The following is a 14,566-nucleotide window of genomic DNA, read 5'->3' as shown; positions in this document are numbered from 1 at the left end:
ATGAGCTGGAGAAGAAACTGGCAAACCACTCTAGTATCTTTTGCTAAGAAAACCCCAAATGAGGTCATGAAGAGTCAGACAAGACTGAAATGACTAAACTTACTGACTCCAGAGCCAGTGCTCTACCCATAGGAGACACATAGCTATCTATGCCAGTGGCCTTTCTAGGACTAGTCAGTCAATAATTGTTTATTACGTACCTACTCTTTGCCAGGTACTTTGTTGGGGATCCAAAGGAAGGTATAAGACAGCCCTTGCCCTTAGGAAGCTCACTGTCTAATGGGGAAGACAACATACAAACCACTACATACAAACAAGCTGCATACAGAATAAATTGGAGGTCATCAGCAGAGAGGAGAGACTAGAATGACGGGGAAGGAGAAAGGCTGCCTGAAGCAGTGGGATTTCAGCTGCGACTTGAAAGAAGCCAGAGAAACCAGAAGGCAGATAGAAGAAGGGAGAGCCTTGCCAGGAGCGGGGACAGATAGATGGACTGTCTTGTTCTAGGAGGAGCAAGGAGGTCAGTGTCACCAACTGCAGACCATGGGAGGCAGCATGAGGTAGGAGAATGGAAAGGCAGGGGGGCCGGGTTATAAAGAGCTTCAGACCTCACAGAGGTTTTGTACTTGATCCTGAAGGTCATAGGGAGCAACGGTCATGGTCAGACCTGAGCTTGAGGAAGATCGTTTTTGGCAGCTGAGGATGGGCAGGAGAGGGAAGACTCGAGGCCTGAAGTGATAAAGGTGTAAACTGAGAGCAGAAGGGGACTCCAGGGGCTATCTAGTCCAACTGCCTCATTATACAGATGAAGAAACTGAGTCCCCAGAGAAGTGAAGTGTCACAGAGGTAGGAAAGGGTTGGAGTCAGAATTCGAACCCATGTCCTCTCACTCCCAATTCAGAGCCCTTTTCACTGAGCCAGGTCCTTTCCACCTAGGATTTCAAAGTTTGCTACCTCCAGCCTGGGCTCCAGGCCTGGGCTACTTGGTGCCAGTAGAGTCAGCTCTCCTTAACAGCAGCAGCAGCAGCTACCATGTGTTCTGACCTAGAGGGAAGGGCTCTTCCTCATTAAACAGCACACTAGGAGCTGGCACCCCTCCCTCTTATGGAAAAGAAAGGAATTAGGAGGAGGAAGAGACTTATTACTGATTCATTTTTGCTAGGTTATAAAACTTCTCTACCAGGAAGGCTGACCCTTTAGAAGCAATGAAAAGCATGCCTGCTAACGTCTACCCCTGACTGCTCTGCACCAGGCACTCTCCTTGCCCCCTCTTTCCCTCCCCCTCCCCCCATCACACCTCATTCCCACTCCCCACACCCACCCAGAGTGCAGACAGGCCTCCTAGCAACAACTTTGGTCAAACACTCAGCCAGCCAGTCCTCTGGGCTTGGCTGCCCCAAACCCCAGCAGGGTTTCTCCTTCCCATCCCATCTTCCCCTCAGCCATCCCCCTCTTCCACGTCCTTTGCCTGACCTCACTCCACAGAATGCCAACAATCCTGGCTTTATCAGGGGAAGGAATAAACTCTGACTTTTCCTGGCATCAGTAAGACAAGCATCTTGCCACCCACAGGCTGATGAAGGTGCCTGAATTCAGGCAGGCACCCGCGTGGGTACACACACACACACACACACACACACACACACACACACACACACACACACACACACACACACACACACACACACTGTCAGAGGAAGAGATGCAGCATTCCATCTCACAAACACCTCTCCTCCCTCTGGGCTTTCTGAACCCCCGAAAGGGAAGTAACAAGGTACCTAGGGAAAGCCCAAGCAGTAGTTTTCCAGAGAGGCCCAGCCTAACCTGATACAGCTGGACTGAAGCTGCCACAATACCCTAAAAACAAACAAACCAACAAAAACAGCTGGTTGAGAGAACTTTGGAGGGAAAAAAACAAGGGGCTGAGGACTTTGATGAGGACAAAGAAAGATCTGGGGCTTCATGATGGTGAGAGTAGCTCGTATTTCTACAGTACTTTTAAGTTAGAAAGGCATTTAAAGCCCTTTACAACCTGGTTCCAACTTACCTGTCCAGGGTCATTTTCTATCACTCTCCCTTCCCAATCAACTCATTGGGACAAGCAGGCCTTCTTTCAGCTCTGCACCCAGGACATCTCTATTCCACTGGCAAGCTGTCCCCCAGGCCTGCCAAGGATGTCCTCCCCAACCTACCCTTTTAGAATCTCGTAGTTCTAATCTGTCTTCCTACAAGAGACTTTTCATGGTCCCTCCAACACCTCTCCCATATTATCTTATATTAAGTATCTAAAAAGTTCTAATGCAATTTTAAGCTATTAAAATTGTATCTAAGGGAAGCTAAGTTATACAGTGGATAGAAGATGGGCCCTGGAGTCAGGAGAACTTAGGTTCAAATCTGGCCTCAGATACTTACTAGCTGTGTGACCCTGGACAAGTCACTTAACCCTGATTACCTCCCTCAAAAAAAAAATATAACTGCTGATTTTGCATAAACTTACATGTGGACATGTTGTCTTCCCTGAGAGAAATGTAAACTGTTTGAAGGCAAGGACTGATTTCTTTTGGTATTCCAGTATCACAGTGCCTGGTGCATAGTAGGTGCTTAAAAGTGATTATTGATTGATTGCATTGTCTTATCTGACCTTCACAATAACCTTATGAAGTGGAATAGGGCTAGCAGGCACATTTTACAGGTGAGGAAACTGAGGCCCAGAGAGACGGAATCTGTCCAAGATTACAGAGATTACTAGTAGGTAATAAAATTCTGTGCTCTACAGCTTCTGACTTTTAAAAACATGGCAATTATAAACAAAATAATAGGCAGATTTGCTTTATAAAGTTTTAATCCACAACTCAGATTCCTTGTAACACGACTGAACCATTGAGAAATTCCTTTTGCTTTTTCATATCACGTTTATAAAATGTCTATGAGGTTTTAAAAGTGAAAGAGCTAACATCTTAGAGCTGTGGTCAATGAGCATCCATCTGCATTCGGTGCTGTGGATTTAACCCCAAAATGGTAGACTCTGTTGTTAAAGAGATTACGGTCAAATGGTGTCCAGGCCATCAGAGCTCTGCCCCAGGCCTTAACCTAGTTCTCTGGGGTCCCAACATCACCTATCCTAACTCTTTAAAAGTTGTTTTTAGGCCAGGGAAGGAGAGGCCTGTGAAAATCGGGATTCCATAACAATCAATGAAATTGAGGGGTTTCATATTTCAAGGAGAGTGAAGACAAAAGCCAAGGAACCAAGCCTGTTTGTCACGAGCCATGCACATTCCAGAGGAAGCAGGGGGCCCACGTCTGCCCATGCCAACTCTGGTCCCCAAGATCTGGGAAAATGGAATCCAAACAAGGGGCAGTACAGGGAGGAGGCCAAAGGAGCGATCAAGTATGGAGCAAAAAGGGAGACATAAAAAAGGATGGGGAAACGGGACAGGAAGAAGTAAGGATGGGCATGGCCCTCCTATCTGACTGACTGCCTATCTATTCCTCCTATTATCTGATGGCTCTTTCTGCCTCCTTTGCTGTCTCAAACAGAACTCATTATTCGCCACCCCCTACCCCCACTTCTAGCTTGCCTATTACTTTAGAGGCCAACACCATCCTCCCAGTGCCCCAGGGTTTACAACCTGGGAGTACCTTGGGCTCTTCATTCTCTCTCCACCTTCATACCAAAGTTGTTATTGCAATAGCCTGCTGGTGGGTTAGCCTGCCTCAAGCATCTGCCCAATTCAGTGCATCCTCCATTTAGCCACCAAGCTGTCTTTCCAAAAGCACAGCTATCGTTCCCTCCCCTCCTACCACTCAATAAACTCCAGTGGCTCCCTATCACATTCTGGATGAAATACAAAGCCCTCTGTTTGGTTTTCAAAGTCCTTCATATTCTAGCCCCCTCCTAACTTTCCAGTCTTCTTGCCCTTTACTCTCCTTGAAGAGAGGGACTGTCTTTTGCCCCTTTTTGTATCACTGGTATTTAGCACAGTACCTAGCACATAGTAGGCACTTAACAAATGTTTATTGACTGACCCCAGCTACCCACATATCCTTCATTCCTGAAATCCATCCAAGATCCCATCTGCCTGCCCAGGAATTCAGACACCATTCAAAGGATACTTCTACTTGTGGCCCTCAAGAGATTCCAATCAGTTCATTTCAAAAGACACGTTGAATAGCAGCAGTGAGTTAGAACATCACCTCTGCCCTCAGGGAGTCTAGAAGGGTGAGAAGACATCAACATAGATAATTATTATGCATAATATTATATGATGAGGGCATCTGAGACAAATTTGGACTCACTCAGGTTCACAGTCTCAGAGTCATCCTCCAAGTATTGCCTTCTTCCTCAGTCCCCATATGAACCAAGTCTTTTTGATTCTACCCTCCACAGTTCTCAGATTCATTCATCTATCCATCTACCTGGCTCCAGTTCAGACCTTCCTCACCTCCTGTGGAGAGCTGTAATGCTCATGAGCGTTGAAGATCTTCCCCACCCATTCATGGGCACGCATTAAGGGAAGCTTGAGTAGGAGAGATTTTGTTGTTGTTGTTGGAAGGCCCACATCTTTTGTTAATTTCTAACGAGGCACTGGTTCTCTAGGGTTGAGATGCCCCCTGGCTCTGAAAAGTGTAGATATACTCTGAGGTGAGATTTTATTTTAAGGTTTAGTTTTTGGAAGAAGGTTTGTGGGCCAGATGAGATTCTGGGTGCCTGCTAAGGAGCCCCCCAGATTTGAAAGCTCAGGTGTTGGTGCTTCTCTCTCTGGTGACAATGTACATATTTCTTACGATCAGACAGTTGGAAGCCCTGTCTATTGATTTTTATTTCTCTGTTTGTATTTTCCCTAAAGTTCAGGGTGCTGACTTTTTCCCCTGAACTAAGTGAATGATATATGTGCTTGATTAAACTACATTGTTGACCCCTCAAAAGTTGCTTTCCTTTGAAAAAAAGCAGATCTAAGAAACTGTACAGCAGGTCCTCCTGTGTATGTTGGGATCCTTGCTGATACAAGAGCCACAAAGGATGGGACAGGGGACTTATGTCCCGAAGACCTGGGTTCAAATCCTGCCTCAGATACATGCTAGGTGCATGACTCTGGGCAAGTCAGTTAACCTCTCTGTGCTTCAGTTTACTCATCTATAGGTTTTCCAGTGCATCCTGGGCCATCTCCAGGCATCCTGATGAATATCTGGCCACTGGACCCATATGACTCTGAAGAAGAAAGTAAGGCTGGAGACTTTGCACAGCCCTCCCCCCCTTAAATCAAAGTCAACTGCAAGTCCTGTCATCATTTCCTGATGTTGGGATCCTCTTTGAGAACGAAGGACAAACCATAATCACAACTCATCTATAAAACAAGGAGGAGGACTCAATAGTCTGAGAAGTCCCTTACAGCTCTAAATCTGAGTCTGTGACTTTGCCTAAACTATTGCTACTGACCCCTAATTTATCTCTCTGAATATTCTTTCTGTCTTCTCTAAAACATCCTCTGTACAATTGCAGAAATGATATTGTTAAAGTTCACATCTGACTATTTCCCTCTCCAGCTCAAGAATTTTCAATGGCTCCCAACTGTCTTGGGATAAAATATAAATTCCTCAGATTAGTATTTAAAGCCCTTCGTAATCTATCTTCATCCCACCTTTCCTGGTTTATTTCGCAGTACTCTTCTTGACAGACTTTATAGAGTCCTTTGGGAAAAGACTTCTAAATCTTTTCTTGATGATCCAGGATCATGATTAAGAGTATCAATTTAATTCTGGGCTATAGTACAGTGAAGCCCTCAACTTCTGATCCCAACATTAAAAGACCCCAGACTGCTATGCTTTCTGAATTCTTGTGTTTGCTTCCTATAACTTTCTGTCTCCATCCTCGCTATTAATCTATCAATTCTTGCTGCTGTCGATCATGTTTTGCCTCTAAAAATCCTTCCATCTCATGCCCATTCCCATCCAGCCCCCTCCATCCTTCTTATTTACTATTTCTAGTCTGCAATGACCTGAAAAACCAAGTGATTAAACTTGTTAGAAATATTTCCAAAATAGAGTAAGTGAATTCTGAGGGAGTGTATCCAGAACATGACTCATATTCAACCATCCCCTTCTTTCCATTCGCACAGACATAGCTACCCATCATTTCAAGCCTTTATTGCTTCTCCTCTGGACGGTCATTATAGCTTCTAATCATCTCCCTGCATGTATACAGCCTCTCTCCCCTTCTCTCCCCTCCGCTCCATCTTCCAAAATCACCTTCCCTTCTGAACTCTGCCTTTCCAATCTCTAACTCCCTTCAAGGAGCAGCTTAAGGGAAGCATCCTACAAAAGGCCTTCCCTAATCACTTTGTATTTTACTACATGTGTATTTAGTAAGAGCTATTTCCCTAGTAGATTTTGTAACTTGCTTCAAAGTAGGGATGATTTTCATTTTTCTTTTCATCTGTATCACTGGCATCTAGCACATAGTAGGTGTTTAATAAATCCTTGTTGAAGTAGGATTCCTAAAGTATAGGCCTGATCATCTAACTCCCCTGTTCAAGAATCTTTAGGGATTCCCTGTTGCTTCTAAGATAAAATTCAAATTCCTCAATTTAGCATTTTAAAACCCTTAAAATTCTGGCTCCAGACTACCTTGCCCAGATCATTTTACTTTGCTCACTTTTGTGAGCTCTCTGTTTCAGCAGAACCAGTCTACTTCTGTTCCCTGAATTTACAATTCCATCTCCTACCTCCATGTTTTTGCACAGGCTATCTTCCCCCCAGCCTGGAATGCATTCCCTACTCACTTTTCTGCCTTGTGTAAAACTTAGCTTCCTTCAAGAATCATCAGATCATAGTTTTAGTGCTGGAAGGGACACCATCAAATTCACACACACATACACTTTGTAGATGTGAGAACTGAGGCACAGCTTCTGTTAAGTGACTTACTCAGGGTCATATGGCTAATAAAAACCTGAGAAGAGTCTGAACCCCGTCCTTCCTGACTCCAAGTCCACTGCCCTCTCCACTGTGCATTAATCAAACCAATGGGGGTTACTGTGCTTCCTCCTCCCTGATGGAGAGGGCATAGTTGAATACTTCCTAGGACTTTGCCATCCCCTGCCTAAAAGAATTTAAGGTATTTAATTTAGGGTATGATCTTTCCTGTAGTAACCACCCTCTCCTCCCTAACACTTTTTTCTCTGGAGATTTAATCAGTTACAGTCTGTTAAAACATTGAGCTCCCTTTTTAGCCTAGGCACAACATAATGGCCTTTCAGGTCCTTTTGTCTATTTTATTGAGTAACTTTCAGATGAAAAGTTGTTAGGATACTATAGGTTGGAGACCCTATGTAGTAAAATTTGTAACACAAAAGGTGACAAACAGGAAATTTTCTGTGATGGGGGGTGGGGGAAGAGGAGAGAGGTAAAGGGCCATTGCCAGCATTTGGATTCAGGTAAGGAAAAAAGGCAAGGGAGGAACTTGGTAGGGGGTGGGAGTACAGATGGCAGGTAATAAGATGATGAGAAAAGGACTGGGGGCAGGGTCCTATTGGGAAAATAGCTAGATAGACCTTGGATAAGGGGAAGGTTGAGGCTCCAGATGACCACACTGAGCTCTGGTCAAGCCATGGCCCAGTGAGCCAGCCCCCTCAGAGTCTCTGCAGGGCCTCCCTCACAAGCCTAGCTGTCTTTGGGTGTGGGCAACACAGTTAACAGGCAACTAGGAGAGCAGCAAAGGACTGAGCAATACCCCATTTTCTCACTTTTTCCCTCTCCTTGCCTCTTCTCTCTGTCTCTTTCTGTCTCTCTCTCTCTCTCTTTCTCTGTTTCTTTTTCTCTCTCTTTCTCTCTCTCTTTCTCTCTTTCTTTCTCTTTTTCTCTCTCTCTCTTTCTCTGTTTCTTTTTCTCTCTCTTTCTCTCTCTCTGTCTCTCTGTCTCTCTGTCTCTCTCTCTCTGTCTCTCTCTGTCTCTGTCTCTCTCTCTCTCTCTCTCTCTCTCTCTCTTTCTCTCTCCTCTCTCTCTCTCTCTCCCAACAATCCTCTCTCCTTCTGTTTTTCCCCTCCTCCTACATCTTCTCTCTCACTCTCTCTTTCTGCCCCTTAAGGAAGGTGAGCCTACTGGAGGAAGGATAATAAAATCCAGAGAATGAAGGATGGCTAGTTGCTCCAGGCCTTTCCTCAAAATAGAAGTTCCAGGATGAACTTATCAATGGGAAGAGGGGTCAGAGGGACAGAGGGAGAGGATAGCTGAGGCACAGGAGTGCTGAAATCCAAAGATGTATTAAAGAGTTACATTTTTGGAAAAATTAAATGCACTAATGAGTGAATTGAGGTCTCTCTACCTGCTTCTTCAGTTAACTACACTGGAGGAAAGCCTATCCACTCTGCCTATGTGCTCATAAGCAGATGCCAAAAGGAAGAGGGGAAAGAAAAAGAAAAACTTCTCTAAGATAAGTCCCAATAAAATCATCCTGGGTAGGAACCCAAGGCCATCACCTTCTAGAAAAAGAAAACTCAGTTTCTCATATTTTTCTATAGTCTGTCTCTAAGAATAGATAAGATACATCACTCTTGTCTTGTCATCAGTTCTGTCAGCAACACAGGCAGAGCCTTAGTCCCAGTTCTCAGTAGTACAAAGGGAAGCTCATCAGGTGTTTTGTTCTAGGTTACAAAGTTGTTTTGTTGCATCATTGTTTTCAGTTATGCCTGACTCTTGGCAAAGATATTGAAGTGATTTTGCTATTTCCTTCTCTGGCTCATTTTACAAGTAGGGAAACTGAGGCAAACAATGTTTAAGTGATGCTAGTGTCTGAGGCTGGATTTGAACTCAGGTCTTCTTGACTCCAGGTCCAGGACTCTATCATCCACTGTACCACCTAGCTGCCTTCAACAGAATTTAGGTCAATCAATTAACAAGCATTTATTAAGCACTTACTGTGTGCTGGTGATACAAAGACAAAAGTAAAACACTATCTGACATCAAGGAACATATATTCTATCAGGGGAAACAATGTAGACAAATACTTATATAAATGTATATTCAAATGCACACACACACACAAGGTAATTATGGGAGGACAAAAGCAGTGAAGGGAGGAAGTTATCAGGAGAGACTACACACAAAAAAGAAAAAGCGGTGCTTAAGTTGTCCTATAGAAGGCTGGGGATTCTGAGAGGTGGGGGGGGGAGGGGGCGGCTGAGAAGGAGCAATCCAGAAATGGCCAATCAGTCCCTGGAGGTCCAGAAGTGGGTGATGGAGAGTCATATGTATGCAGCAGTGAGAAGGTCAATTTGACCATGGCGTAGAGGGTGTAAAGGGGAGGAAAAGGAAATAAAACTGAAAAGGCAAGGACCGGGCTGTGCAGAGTGTTAAATGCCACACAAAGGAGTTTACATTTGATCCTACAGATAATAGAGAACCACTAGAGAGTTTTGGTTTGAGTTTTTTGAGGTGGGGAGTGGTGAGGTCAGACCTGGGCTGAGGCTCTAGAAAGCTCACTTTGGCTGGAGGGTGTGGGAGATGACTTTTGAGGCCTTAGGAGGCTATGGCTACAGCACAGGACATAGGGGATGAGGGCCTTCCCCAGATGACAGCTGGCCGAGTGAGTGGAGAGAAAGGGAAGGATTCAAGAATTGTTGTGGAATTAGATCTAGCAACTGATTGGATACATGGGGTGTGGAGGATGACACCAAGCAAGAGGTACTAGATCACTGGAACAGACACTGAGGACTTTGGAAGAGGGGTGGATTATTTTGTGTCATTTTTGGCTGGAGGAGGGAAGAGAGGATGAGTTCTGTCCTGGACATGTGGAGTTTGAGAAGTCTATGGAATATCCAGTTTGAAATGTCTTATAATAGTAGGTAGCACATCATGTAGGACTGCAGTTCAGGAAAAAGATGTGGAAATTCTCTGCATGAGATATTGGTTAAACTGATGATGTCAACAAGTGAGAGAGTATAGAAAGAAAGAAGGAAAAGGTCCTGAACAGAGCCCTGGGAAACACTTCAGCTAAGGGTTGAGAAATATTACAAATGATGAGCCAGCAAAAAACCATCAATAATAAATAACCCAAAACCTGAGAAGAGTGAGAGAGTAATGTCCCCAAAACCCAGAGGGGAGGGAATATTCAGGAGGACAGGGCGGTCATCGGTGCTGAGTGCTGCAGAAAAGGCCTTGTATGTGACGGTCTGTCTTCTCTCTCTCCAGGTCATGATCCATCCTCTACAGGACTTTCTCTATTATGTCATAGAAATCTCTTCCCCTGAAACTCTCTCCCCTTCTGGACTGTTTCTCCCACTGGAAGCATTCTCCAGCCCTGAGACCTCACCTTCTGACCAGCTGGTTCCTCCAGAACCTCCTGTCTATGGAGGAAGCCCAGGCCCATTGTGTCCAGGCTGCATTGCTGACTCATTTTCACAGGACTCTCTCTATTGTCACCCCCTAACCTTCTACCCCTCCCCCCTTCCTAGCTGCTTTTTAAGTGTTTTCTTCCCCCATTCTTGAGGACAAGGACTGTGACTCTATTTCTGTTTGTATTCCCCAATACAGGCTTGGCACCTAGTAAGCCCATGAGTAAATGTTTGTGAACTACTTGACTGATTGAAAAATCATTAGTAATTTGGAGACAATAGTTTTTAATGGAGTGATGAGGTCAGAAGCCAAACTGCAAAAGACTGAGAAGGGAGGGGAGGGGAGGGAAAGGGGGAGGGGAGGGGAGGGGAGGGAAAGGGGGAGAGGGAGGAGAGGGGAGGGAAGAGGGAGGGGAGGGGAGGGGAGAGGAGAGGGGATAGAATCAGGTTCCAACACTCTTGAGTAAGGGTCTCTTCCCTCCACCCCCATATTACCACCCTTTAATTCCCTCCCAGAGGTTGTCTCTGCGAGACAGAGCCCCCATAGAATTTGATAGGATGAAGGCTATGCAGAACTGGCCCTGGGTCCTGGGGGCTTTCTTTCCATTGAGCTTCGAAGACGGTCCAAAAAGACTGAGGAAGGCCACTCAACCTGTTTTGTGTCACTGGGCCCCTTTGGCACAGTCTGCTAAAGCCTATGACCCTTTCTCAGAAGAATGTTTTTAAAAGCATTTATTAAATGCATTTATTAAAAGAAAATGTCTAGGAATACAATCAAACTGATGACATTCAAATGCAGCTATCAAAATATTTAAAAGGCAGATTCACTAACACTAGGTCAAGAACCCTAGCACTGAGGGCACTAGAGGGGGAGGTCTTTTCCCCATGATGACATACAGAGGACTGATGAGCCAGGATTAATGACCAATGATCAAAGAACACCACCATCACACTCTTTCAAAATCACAGAAGTGAATTATGGGGTTTAGAAATGGGAGAAGACATAGAGATCTAAGCCAAACCCCAATTTTACAGATGAGCAAACCCAGATCAAGAAAGCATTTCTTTTAGAAATGAGGAAATAGTAGCTCAAAGTAGGAAAGTGCCTTACTCAAAATTGCACAGCCAATATAAGGCAGAGTCAGGATTTGAACCCAAACCTTATGGTTCTAAATCCAGGGCTTTTTCACCACACCACGATGTCTTCTCCAACCCCATGTTCTATCCTTCCACTCATCTGTCAAGGTTAGAACATGAAGAAATATTTAGGATTATATGATCAAAAATTTAATGCTGGATGGGACTTTACAGGTAATACAATCCAATTCTCTTGTTTTACAGATAAGAAAACTGAGACTTAAAGAAATTAAATAGTCCATGGCAAAACCAGGATTTAAACTGGGTCTTTGAACTCCAAATTGACCTTTCACCCTTTTCACCATGCTTCTTGGCCCTGCAGTTTAAGAATGAAAGAACAAATGGTCTAAGAGACAAGTGCTTCTCCCAGACATAAAAAAACAAGTGCTCTGAACAATCTACAAACCAGTTGCTCAGTACTGGAGAGTTGCCTGCCCATAGTGCTCAGCACCCTCACCCATATTCTCCCAGCATGTCCTTCCTTGAGATGAGACATTCGATCAATGTGCTTTCAGATCGTTCAGCACAAATTGTGATAAACGAATGTTATAGACTATTACTGGGTCATAAGGAACAATGAATGTGAGGGCTTCAGAGAAGCATGGGAAGATTGATTCAGACGGAAGTTAGAATAGTCAGGAACGACAGATACAACTACAATAACGTGAATGGAAGGCACAACAAAAAAGGTAGAACTTAATACCGTGTAATTATAATAACCAAGACTAGCCCTGAAGAACACATGACAAAAGGGGTTTGTTTCCCTTCCCTGTTGGCAGATGAAGTGGGCTCTGCATGTGGAACCCTAAACATTGCTGTCAGACTCAGTAAATGTGTTGGATTAGTCTTGTCAAGCTGCTTTTTCCCTTTTGGAAAAAAAAAATTTCTTACAAGAGTTGACTTGCCTAGGAGAAGAGAGGAGAGGGACACATTTTGAAATGAAAATTACATATGAAAATAAAATATGGCAATTAAAAAAAAAAGATCCTCAAAGCATGGAGGGAGGGGGGTGTCACTCACTCCTGATGACTCACTCAATCCAGATAGACTGCATGCTATCTGCAGCGATGCGGAGAAGACGGAGCATGGATTCTCACTCCAGTCTCCCTGCGCCCTCCCCTCCTTCATCCACAGCATCATCTCCCAAATATCTGCAGATATCACCTGCTCCCTTCTGGCTACTGAACTAGGCTGTGTTCCCCAGGCTTCTGTGTGACAGACAACACCTCTCCCCTCACAGACGTCTGGCATGAGAGAAAGGGGGGATAATCCGGGACAGTTTCCCTTTTCTCCCTCTCCCCTCAAACTTTTCTTCTCGCCCTTCCTTCGGTTCTCTCGGGGGCCCTGGGTTCCTCTGCAGTAATGTGTCCCCCGTTCTTGAACTCCAGCAATGCCTTCCTTCCCCGCCTCCCTGACCACCGGTGGACAGCTCACTCACCTCACTTCCCAGAACTGGGCATTTCCCTCTTACTTCTGTAATCTGATTTCCATCACAACTGGCCAGGATCTTCGCTACCTCCCACACGAGGGCGACTACCGAAGGGTTACCACCTTTGACCCTCTTTGCTCCCCCTCCACGTCTCTGATGCCACCGCCAAGCCTCAAGTCCAAGGTGACAGTTTTGCACTCGGGGCTAAGGGGCCCCTTTCTGTCTGGGCGGGCACAGGTAACCACAGCCTGGAGGAACAAAGCGGAGCGCACACTCTACCTGCACACACAGCGTTGCTCACCCTGAATAAACAAGGCTGCATAGCAACCACTTCTCTGCAGAAGTCTGAGAACTCCCTTCATTAGGAGAAAGGGAGAGAGAGAAGGACTAGTTTTCCCTTTGGCCTCTTTTCCTCTGTTGCTCAGTCAGTGTCAGAGCACCCCCAGGGGGCAACACTGCACGGAGACGGGGGAGTAGAAAGGATCTGAGGTGCTGGGGCTTCCTGTCCTGCCTCCAGCCTCCCTCTCCTTCCTCCTGCCCCACGGATGGGAGCAAGTCCAGAGCAGCATTCCTTTCCCACTCCCAGACAACAGCTCTAGAAGGTAAGGGAGAACGGGAGTAGGACACCATGTACTGGTCTAAATGTGACCCACCAGAGCATCCCTCATACCTGAGTCTCAGATCAGACCTTGGGGAACCCTGTTCCAATTCAGTCAGGTCTTATTCTCAAATTCCCTACTATGTGAAATAGGGTTCAAGATGATCTCCCTTCAGTACTTTGAAATGAAATCTGGTCTCGTTAAAACCTTGCCTGGCACAGTTGTAACTGGCTAGGGCCAGGCAATTATTCCCTGAGAAGGGACTATGTCACCTTGGGTGGCCTAGAACATGGCAGAAATCCTGCAAAGGTTTTTTGGGTTTGTTTTTTTTTTTGCCTAGTATCTCACCTATTTTCAAAATATTTAAAGTAAGAAAAGGACTAATTTTAGGAGAAATGCAAATCTTTAAAACCCTGAAATTTTACCTAACACCAACAAATTAGCAAAGATGACAACGGATGGAGATAGTCAGTGATGGAGGAGCTGCAGAGAGACAAACTAATTACACCGTTGATGGAACTGTACATTGATCTAACCATTTGAGAAAACAATTTGGAATTATAATAAGAAACTGACTAAAATGTATCCTGCCTTTTGATTTCAAGATCCCATTATAAGACATATACACCAAAGAGGCCAAGGACAAAAGGAAAAGCCCTATATGAACCAAAAATGCTCATAGCAGCACTTTTTGTCATAGCAAAGAACTAGAAAGAAAGCAGATGCTTATTGATTGGGAAATCACTAAATAAATTGTGGGACATGGATATAATATAAGGTTATCATGTATTAAAAAGTAAATATAATGACAGAAAAGGAAAATAATAATTGCTGGAGAGGATGTGGGAAAATTGGGACACTAATGCATTGTAGGTAGAGTTATGAACTGATCCAACCATTCTGGAGAGTAATTTGGAACTATGCCCAAAGGACAATCAAACTGTGCATACCCTTTGATCCAGCAATATCACTACTAGGTCTGTATCCCAGAGAGATCATGAAAAAGGGAAAAGGACCCACATACACAAAAATATTTATAACAGCTCTTTTTGTGGTGGCAAAGAATTGGAAATTGA

At 44.7% G+C, this 14,566-nt stretch overlaps 1 protein-coding gene across 3 annotated transcripts in view; it reads right to left on the bottom strand.

Annotated features, from left to right (window-relative positions):
- The window catches only part of TOGARAM2 (TOG array regulator of axonemal microtubules 2), a 94,804-nt gene extending 81,558 nt beyond the window's left edge, over positions 1 to 13,246 (bottom strand). For 2 of the 3 annotated variants that reach the window (XM_072634083.1, XM_072634084.1), the window contains exon 1: positions 12,901 to 13,246. The gene's annotated coding sequence lies outside the window, so the exon portion shown is untranslated. The remainder of the gene's footprint in view (positions 1 to 12,900) is intronic. The other variant, XM_072634085.1, reaches the window with a different exon arrangement.
- Between the last annotated feature and the right edge of the window lie 1,320 nt (positions 13,247 to 14,566).

This window comes from Notamacropus eugenii, chromosome 1 (genome assembly GCF_028372415.1).
Source record: "Notamacropus eugenii isolate mMacEug1 chromosome 1, mMacEug1.pri_v2, whole genome shotgun sequence".
Classification (NCBI taxonomy): domain Eukaryota; kingdom Metazoa; phylum Chordata; class Mammalia; order Diprotodontia; family Macropodidae; genus Notamacropus; species Notamacropus eugenii.
This window is presented reverse-complemented; position numbering and strand designations above follow the sequence as displayed.